This window comes from Stenella coeruleoalba (genome assembly GCF_951394435.1).
Source record: "Stenella coeruleoalba genome assembly, chromosome: 7".
Classification (NCBI taxonomy): Eukaryota; Metazoa; Chordata; class Mammalia; order Artiodactyla; family Delphinidae; genus Stenella; species Stenella coeruleoalba.
In genome coordinates, this window is record NC_137153.1 from 92,441,901 (window position 1) to 92,449,859 (window position 7,959).

The window sequence follows — 7,959 nt, forward strand, 5'->3', positions numbered from 1 at the left end:
AGTAAAAGGTCTTTGTTGTACAGGTGGATGCAATGAAGACTGAAATGACAAAGGGTCCCTTGTGGACTGGGACCCCTTATGACAAATTTTCCTGAGAGCTGGCATGGCCAAAGAGACTGTCTGGAATCCCAGTGTATTTGATCGGCTGCCAAATGTACACCATATGCATACCTTTCAGATGGCAGAGACCAAAGAGAATTCTCTCACTGGTCAACAAACCAAAGAGGGTACCTCTTTCCTGAACAGCCTAAAGTTCAAGGAAACCCTACTCCTTACAGCAAGGAGTTTATCAACCACCAGATAAAACTCAGGATTATCAACCAATATGGGAGGTCTGAGACCCAGGAGAGATATACCCAGGTGTCTGGACTCCCTGAGGAGGTAGATGGGTACAAGGGGCCCTTGCTGGTACCAAGGCTCTGGATCCTCATAGAGCTCAGTTGAAGGAGAGAATCTGCTCAGTTCCCTTCATGATCACCCAAACTGTCCACTGAAAGAAAAACAGACAATCTAAAAGTTGTTTCAGTTTTACTGAGGGAACTTGCTGAGGATGAGAGGCTGGGCAGCAGCTCTGAGGAACGGCTCCAAAGAGGTAGGGGAGGAGCCAGCATATATATAAATTTTGGGGGCTAGGAAATACATGTAGTCAAGCACATATCTTTGTAAAAGATTACTGCTAATCACAAAGAAAAGATATCTCAAGTTAATGAATTTAGTGCTTTTCTGTGTATGGGAAGATGCAAGAACCTGGGATGCTTGAAATTCTTCCTCAGATACGTATCTTAACTATCTTAACTATCTAGGGACCCATTCCAAAGCACAAAATGCTTCATCCTGTTTTTTCATCTTGATTCCCTTCAGGGTGCACTGTTGTTGGGCAACTGCAGTGGGTTTTGACTTAACCCTTTGTATAACTGGATGATAAGTGACACCCTTTGTTCTTTCTTTGTTCACAGAGGTTTTAGTTCAATAAGTAAGGCATAACAGCTTAATCCATATGAAGGGGAAAGGTTACCTACCAGACTATGCTTGGGAGGAAGAATAGGGAAGGGATGTCATCTGAACTCTCTCCCACCTGCTCCAAATAAGATCATGTGTCTCCTGCTTTATAAATGTCTCCAACAGGAAATATTATCATCATCCCACAGTAAAGATCAAGCAAACTGCAAATGTGAATGAGTCACTTGTGACAGGTAACACATCAGCTTAAATTCACTATAGTCAGTATGTGCATGTGCAAGGTCAGAGTGTTTCCTGATGTTCTGAGAAGGAGAAGAGAGAAGAGAGTTGGCTGAGGTATCACGGAGGTGACGGGAGTAGGAACACAGCTTTGAGGACTTTACAAGCGCTGGGATGCTGGAGGGAGTCTTGGCTAACTTCACAACTCTGGAGTAACTGTAACGGAGTTAGTCATCAGTGTTGCCAGCCTTATTCTTCCTCTGAGGTGGAGAAGGAGTGCCAATAAGGCAAGATTCTAAACATCCATGGGGTCCTGGCCATATATTGATACTACTACTACAAAATCTCCTTTCAGCTAAGTTTGGCCACATGACTTCAAGCCCCAGAAATTCATAACTGAATATATCCAAATGAATGTGAGTAACATCTTAATACATGTAGTTTGTTAGAACCAATGAATATTTAAATTGATATACTATTCCAGTTATATTGATATCAATTCTCCTTTATTGGTCTCAGAATAATTTAAAAGATAGAGAATGAAAAAGACTAGAAATAAGTAATAATCATGAACCACACAAGACGTATATATACAATTAAATAATAAATAGTATTTTTCAAACTTAAGTGATGTACAGATTCCTGTCTAAAGGAAAATAAGCTTCTCATGGACCACCTAGTGCTTACGTAAATTATTTTTATTATAATGTTTGGTAAAAATATATCAACGTAATCTTGGTATAAATGCCTTATGCTTAAGCTATAAAACCAAAACATGTTTACAAATTCAATATAAATAAAGTCAAATAAGCTTCACCTGAGCAACACTTGATGTGACACATGATGTTGTTTTGCTGAAATTAAGATCCTACCCAAAATGTGAATATGGTATGATATAGATTCTTTGGAGTTCAATGATCCATCTCATAACTCTTGACTGTGCATTGGGGAAGATGCCTGACCTCTGTCCATGTGGGTTCTCTTGAGCCTCCTATAAACTCCAAGGGCGGGGACAGGGAGTTGTGCCTGGAAACCTGACTGCCCCAAATTTGTGCTTAGAGGGGTTGAACTGAACAAGCAAGCACAATTACCCTGGGCTGGGATAATGATTATTGCATTATAAAAAAAATTTTTTTTGGGGGTGGTGAGAACATTTAAGTTCTACTCTTTTACTAAATTTTAATTATAAATATGGTTTAATTTTTTTTCATGAAAATGAGAGCATACTATTCATATTGTCATGGTGTTTCATATTAGCACTATAAATTTAGATATGTTTTCCATTGTGAAGCTGTATCATTATTTAGCCAGCCATTCTTGATATGTACTGTAAAAATAATACATCTAATCCTGCTTGTTTTCATTCCAGGTTCACAAAGTAGCCTTCTGATTATCTATAAATGTGGCTTCAAGCACACACCAGCTACAAGAAGAGAAATTAATAGCCAGAGAATGAAAATTCTTGTCTTGTTGAAATAATTAACAAAAGGGCATTTTTGTTAGAACATTACATAGAAGTTTGGATGAGTGTTTTCTTTACTCCCTGATCACCTTTGGGGGTCCTAAAACTCTAATCAGTTTTGTGTTTGCCCCAGAATAGGAAATAAGGTGACTTCACCTACATACCACCTGGAGAGATATCTTTATGCTAACCAGCCAGCCTTCCTTAGGGGATGCCTCCTTCTTGCATTGCATTTCAAGTTTTAACACTACCTTCATTGTCAGAGTTGGTGAGTTTCGGCAGCAAGAGTCTGGGACATGATCTGGAAAGTCTTAATCAAAGGAACAGAGATTTGAATTGGGCCTTAAAAGACAGATATGATTTAGATGGGTGACCCAGATGGGGCATGTTGATTAATAAATGAGGGTCACATCACACAAGCAAATTCAGCTGTCAACTTCTGAAAGACAGTATGTAAGGTGATTGGCATGGACTGAAAACAAACATGGTGGGAAAATATATGTGGTGGGGAAGAAAAACATGAGGGAGGGAATCTTCAGTATCATCATTCTCTTTAAAACATAATGAGATAAGAAAAGGGATAAAAGGAGTATACATATTGAAAAGGAAGTAAGACAACGATTATTATTTGCAGATTATATGGCTGTTCTCCACCCAAAAAAAGGAAAAGGAATCCAAGAGAATCAACAAGAGAGTTTTGTAAGATAATAAGTCAAAAGCTATATATACATATATATATGTGTGTGTGTGTGTATATATATATATATATGCATACGCACACACACGTATACATATGTAATATAGCACTGTCCTATACAGCACTTATAAACAATTGGAAAATATAATTTAAAAAGTCTTATTCCCAATAGTAGCAAAGCCTATGGACTACCTAGATATAAACCTAATAAGTAATGTGAAAGAGTTATAAGAAGAAAACCATGAAATTTTACTGAAACATAAAGGAAGACTTGAGAAAATGGAGAGATATGATATGTTCCTGGTTGAGAAGAATAAATACTAGAAAATGTTCATTTCTCCCTAAATTAGTCTATAAATGTAATGCATTATATCAAAATCTCAATGGAATTTTGTTTGTAAAGTTTACAGATGGTTTTGATTCCCTGCTCCTGCCGTAGGCCCCATCTCCAAATACCATCACACTGGGGGACACATACCATCACACTAGGAGTTTGAGGGGTGCACAATTCAGTCCATAGCACTGGGTTATTGGAAGTGTTGGGAAATGCGCTCTTCTTCCATTTTTATCTCTGCAGGAATAAAAACAGAGCCATAATTTCAGAGTAAAATATAATAATCTCCACACAAAGCATCATCTGCTGGGATCAAGGAAGTACCTATATGCTGGGAGTTAGACCACTTTTCAGCAAAGACACCACACTTTCTTTTGCAGAAAGACTTGCAGAAGTCAAGTGGGAGACCCCAACCTCTGTGTCTCTTAGAAGACTAAAGTGACATTCTTTCAACTCTCACAGCTCTAGGACCTCCAGCACTGATTACCCCATCCTTTGCTCAACCAGTGGATGCCATGGTGTGCTGCCAACATCTTCCCCACCCCTCTTTAGAACTGAAGAACTCATTTTCCCCAGCTGCTAGGAATGTTGGACGTTGACAGCAGTGAGTTGAGTTCCCCTCCAGAGTTCGCCCTTGGCTGAAGGAAGCCACCTCATTCAAGCTCCTGCCCCCTTCCCCCCTGCCCCCACCCAATATCCACATCCAATGACTGACTGATGTAGGGGTATAAAGCCCTGGCCTCCTTGCCTCAATTCAGGGCAACTCTGAAAGGCTTTCCCAGTTCTAGAGCTACCCATCCTACCAGTAGAGGCCTTTGTTGTGAAAGCAACGCAGTCCAACTTCTCCTTCTCCCCAGTCCTGCTTCCTTTACTTCCCTTAGGTATTAAACCTCTTGCACACACAAATCTCCATCTTAGAGTCTATTTCCTGAAGACTCTGATAAGGAACAATCTCTTGTTCCTATTTGGCTTTGCCCATGGCCTTTATGTATCCTTCCTTCACCCCTCTGCATTCTTTGAAATTCTTTCTGAGTGCCTTCTGGAATTCCTGATCAATCAGCAAAAATCTTTATATGAAGGTTTGAGACAGACAATTTTCTTTCAGTCCCTTGGATGTTAGAAGAGTTATATCTAGTTTACTCTTTTGGGGAGGGGCCTGTAATAGGCACCCAACCTTGATAGTTCCTGGGCTTTGTCTCCTGCCCCATCTTGCCCTTCCAGGCCATGAAAACCTAAGTTCATATTTGCCCAGTGTGACAAATACTGTGCTGCTGGAAATGAAAATTCCAAAACTCACCTTTGTAATTATGCTCTGTACCCCCACCCTGATGTAAGTACAGTACTCTCTGCAAGCAAAGTTTTACAAGAGGAACTGGGGGTGGAAGCATGTTGCCTGCTGCCACCTGGTGCAGAACTGTATATTTAACGAAGACAGGCAGCAAGTCTAAGACTTGGGTCCTTTGAGAAATATTCATCAACTAGGAAAAATCACTTGCAATCTTTATGACTCTGTTTGCTCCTTTAAAAAAAGGACTATTACCATATTACTTAAATTATAATGTTGTTGATACAAGCAATTAGAACTTTCGAAGACAAGTGGTATAAAATAGCAAGTATTCTTATAGCACAGCAAACGTTCTGCCATTTAGTAGTGAGGGCCAAAATTATTTTTCCAGGGTTATTCTTTTTTTCTCTTGATTACGATCGTGAACATGTGGTAGCTGATCAGAAACTGGAAGCATGGTCAATGAAAGAGGTCTCTGCCATCCTCCATTTCTTCTATTCCATTTTCCCAAATCTCTAGGGTTAGGCTATCTCTTTGGATCAGGACAGGCTATTGGGAAGGTGTCAGATGACTGTGGCTTTTGGAAAAGATAGATCTCACCAGTAGCTGGAGAATCTGGTTATCTACATGGTGAGAATTGAAAGGTTCTACAAAGGTCTGCTTTCTTCTCAATATCTTCTCCAGCACTCTGAAGTGTGGGTGGAGTAGGGGTGTCCTAGCTGAGTTGATCTGGTGCCTATTCCCTGTTAAAAAAGAAATAACAGGCCCAAAATGGAGTCACCTGTGCTAAAAGGAACACTTAATACCTGACCTTACTGCAGTTACAACCTTCTCCAAGAATGTAATCTTAACTGGTCAGTGTGGAATTTTCCAGTCAGTACCATGGAGGAGGTAATCCTTTCCATTCTCCAAAAGGAAGATGAGGTAACCTGGCACATAGATCCCCTTCATCCCATATAGATAATCTAAGCCTGAAATAATATTTATGTTTTGTTTTGTTTTTGCCTTCCTTGTCTTACCTTTAAAAACCTCTCCCTTTCTATAGCCTTTCAGAGCTCCCCTCTACTTGCTAAGTGGGATGCTGCCCAATTCACGAATCATTCAATAAGCTAATTAGATCTTTAATATTTACTCAGAGTTTTGTTATTTAACATCCCTGAGATTCTCTTTCATCTCTGTGTTGGTTTCATTATCAAGCCAGGTAGCAAGAAGGCTCCAACAGTTTCAGGCCTCACAAGAAATTCAGAAGATAAGTAAACTGCTTCAGCCTTAGTATTCCAAGCAATTCACCCTGATTAAACTATCCACTGTTTAGACTAGGACTTTGGCTTGAGGAATGGGACTTACTATTTAAATTAAGACAATCCTTGGAGATGGAAGTGAAGTCAGCTTCTTTCAAGACATATAGAATGAAGGGGTCTAAATGGATATAACTAATCATATGAATAAAATCCTGGTTGTGTTCTATTAAGAAGGTGAGAGGGGAAATGGATGCTGAGTAGGCAATCAACAACGTTCACTTAGTATCAGGGATTGACTTAGCACAATACAACACACAGGTGATAATGTTCAAATGAAATTCAACTAGTGTCAGGGAATCGATAATGAATAGTGGTGATCACAGCAAACAGGAATAAAAGAACAACCCAATTCTAGGCAATGTGGCCATGCAAGAATATAAACCCAGTGTTACTAGATCTTCAACATTTTCAAGAGAAGTTGGTAATCTGGATTTTTATGTAAAATATCTTATTTTAAATGTTGGCAACTAAGTCAGTTTTTGTTTTTAACCATAGAAGGCAGCCGATACCGTCCAAAATAAGCAAAGCATACCTGTTGGCCACATACAGCCTGTGAACCTCAAGTTTACAAACGTTGGGCTAGAATCATTGCTTGCCATTCAGTGGCTCTGTGGAAGCAAGGGTTGCCAAGAGCAGAGCAGAGCAGCCAACGGAGGTAAGTCAGAGAGTGTCATTATTTCATACAATGTTTTTCCGTGGTGGGTCCCCAAACACGGTTCTCAGGCTTCTGCTTCACCTAACAAAACGTAAAGTCCATTTGGAGCCAGTTACTTCCTTCTAGGCTAGGCAAAGTGTGATAGGTGGGGAACAGTGAACACTTGTATCCCATTGTTTACGTTCCGACGTTATTAGGTAGTTTTTCATAGCTCTGCGAGGCATACAGCTTTTTATCAATACATTAGATTGATTACCTTCCTATCATTAAAACACATTTAGTTTAATTGAGCGGGAAATAGCAGTTTGTTATTAACTATAAAAATCAATGCTTAATTAGCTTAAAATAGGCTAATGTTGAGATCAGAAACTACTTATTGATTTACGTTTATCTTTTCCCTGCTCAATTTCTGCTTCAAAAGAAGCACAAAAGCAACTGTCAATCCCGTTTGCACATTAGAATCTCGTGCGGGTGTGGGAGGGCTGGGGAAATGCTTTTTTAAAAAGTGTGGATGCTCAGGCCCTACCCTAGAGGGTACAGAACTCCCCGAGTGACTCTTATGCGTAGACAGAGCTTTTATACATTTACCTGTAAGAAAAGTCTACAAGCTCCGAAACCTACCTAATCTCTTGGGTTTTCTCCAGAACCCTTCATTTCAGCAAGAAGGGGCTAGAAGTAATACTTTCCCCAGGTGTCTGAAAACTAGTTCTTTCCCCTGGAGATTGACGGGGCCATCAGCCAATCGGCAGTCTAAGGAGAACCAATTGCGTCTCGGTAGAACCAATAATAGGCAACAAAAAAATAGGCACTTTAAGTAAACAGGCACTTCGTCTCAGTAGAAAAAGCAGGTCTTAGTAGCAATGGCCAACAAACGGAAAAAAGCAGGGGCACCCTCTCCGGCGTCAGCGAGGCCTCGGGACACCTGGAAATCTGAGCTGCCGCCGGGTCCCCAAGCGTTGCTAAAGAGACGGCGCTTACTTCTGTGCCGGGGCGCCCTGGAAGTGCGTCACTTCCGCCCGGTTGGGTCTTGTGGTCCACTGCGCCAG

The 7,959-nt window shown here is 40.4% G+C and overlaps 1 long non-coding RNA gene across 1 annotated transcript; it reads right to left on the minus strand.

Moving 5' to 3' along the window:
- Positions 1 to 3,780: 3,780 nt before the first annotated feature.
- Positions 3,781 to 7,888, minus strand: LOC307189456. Its single transcript, XR_013829193.1, has 3 exons — positions 7,535 to 7,888; positions 6,791 to 6,994; positions 3,781 to 3,909 (listed from the first exon to the last, which is right to left on the minus strand). It is a non-coding gene; the product is annotated as an uncharacterized lncRNA (long non-coding RNA).
- Positions 7,889 to 7,959: the final 71 nt, after the last annotated feature.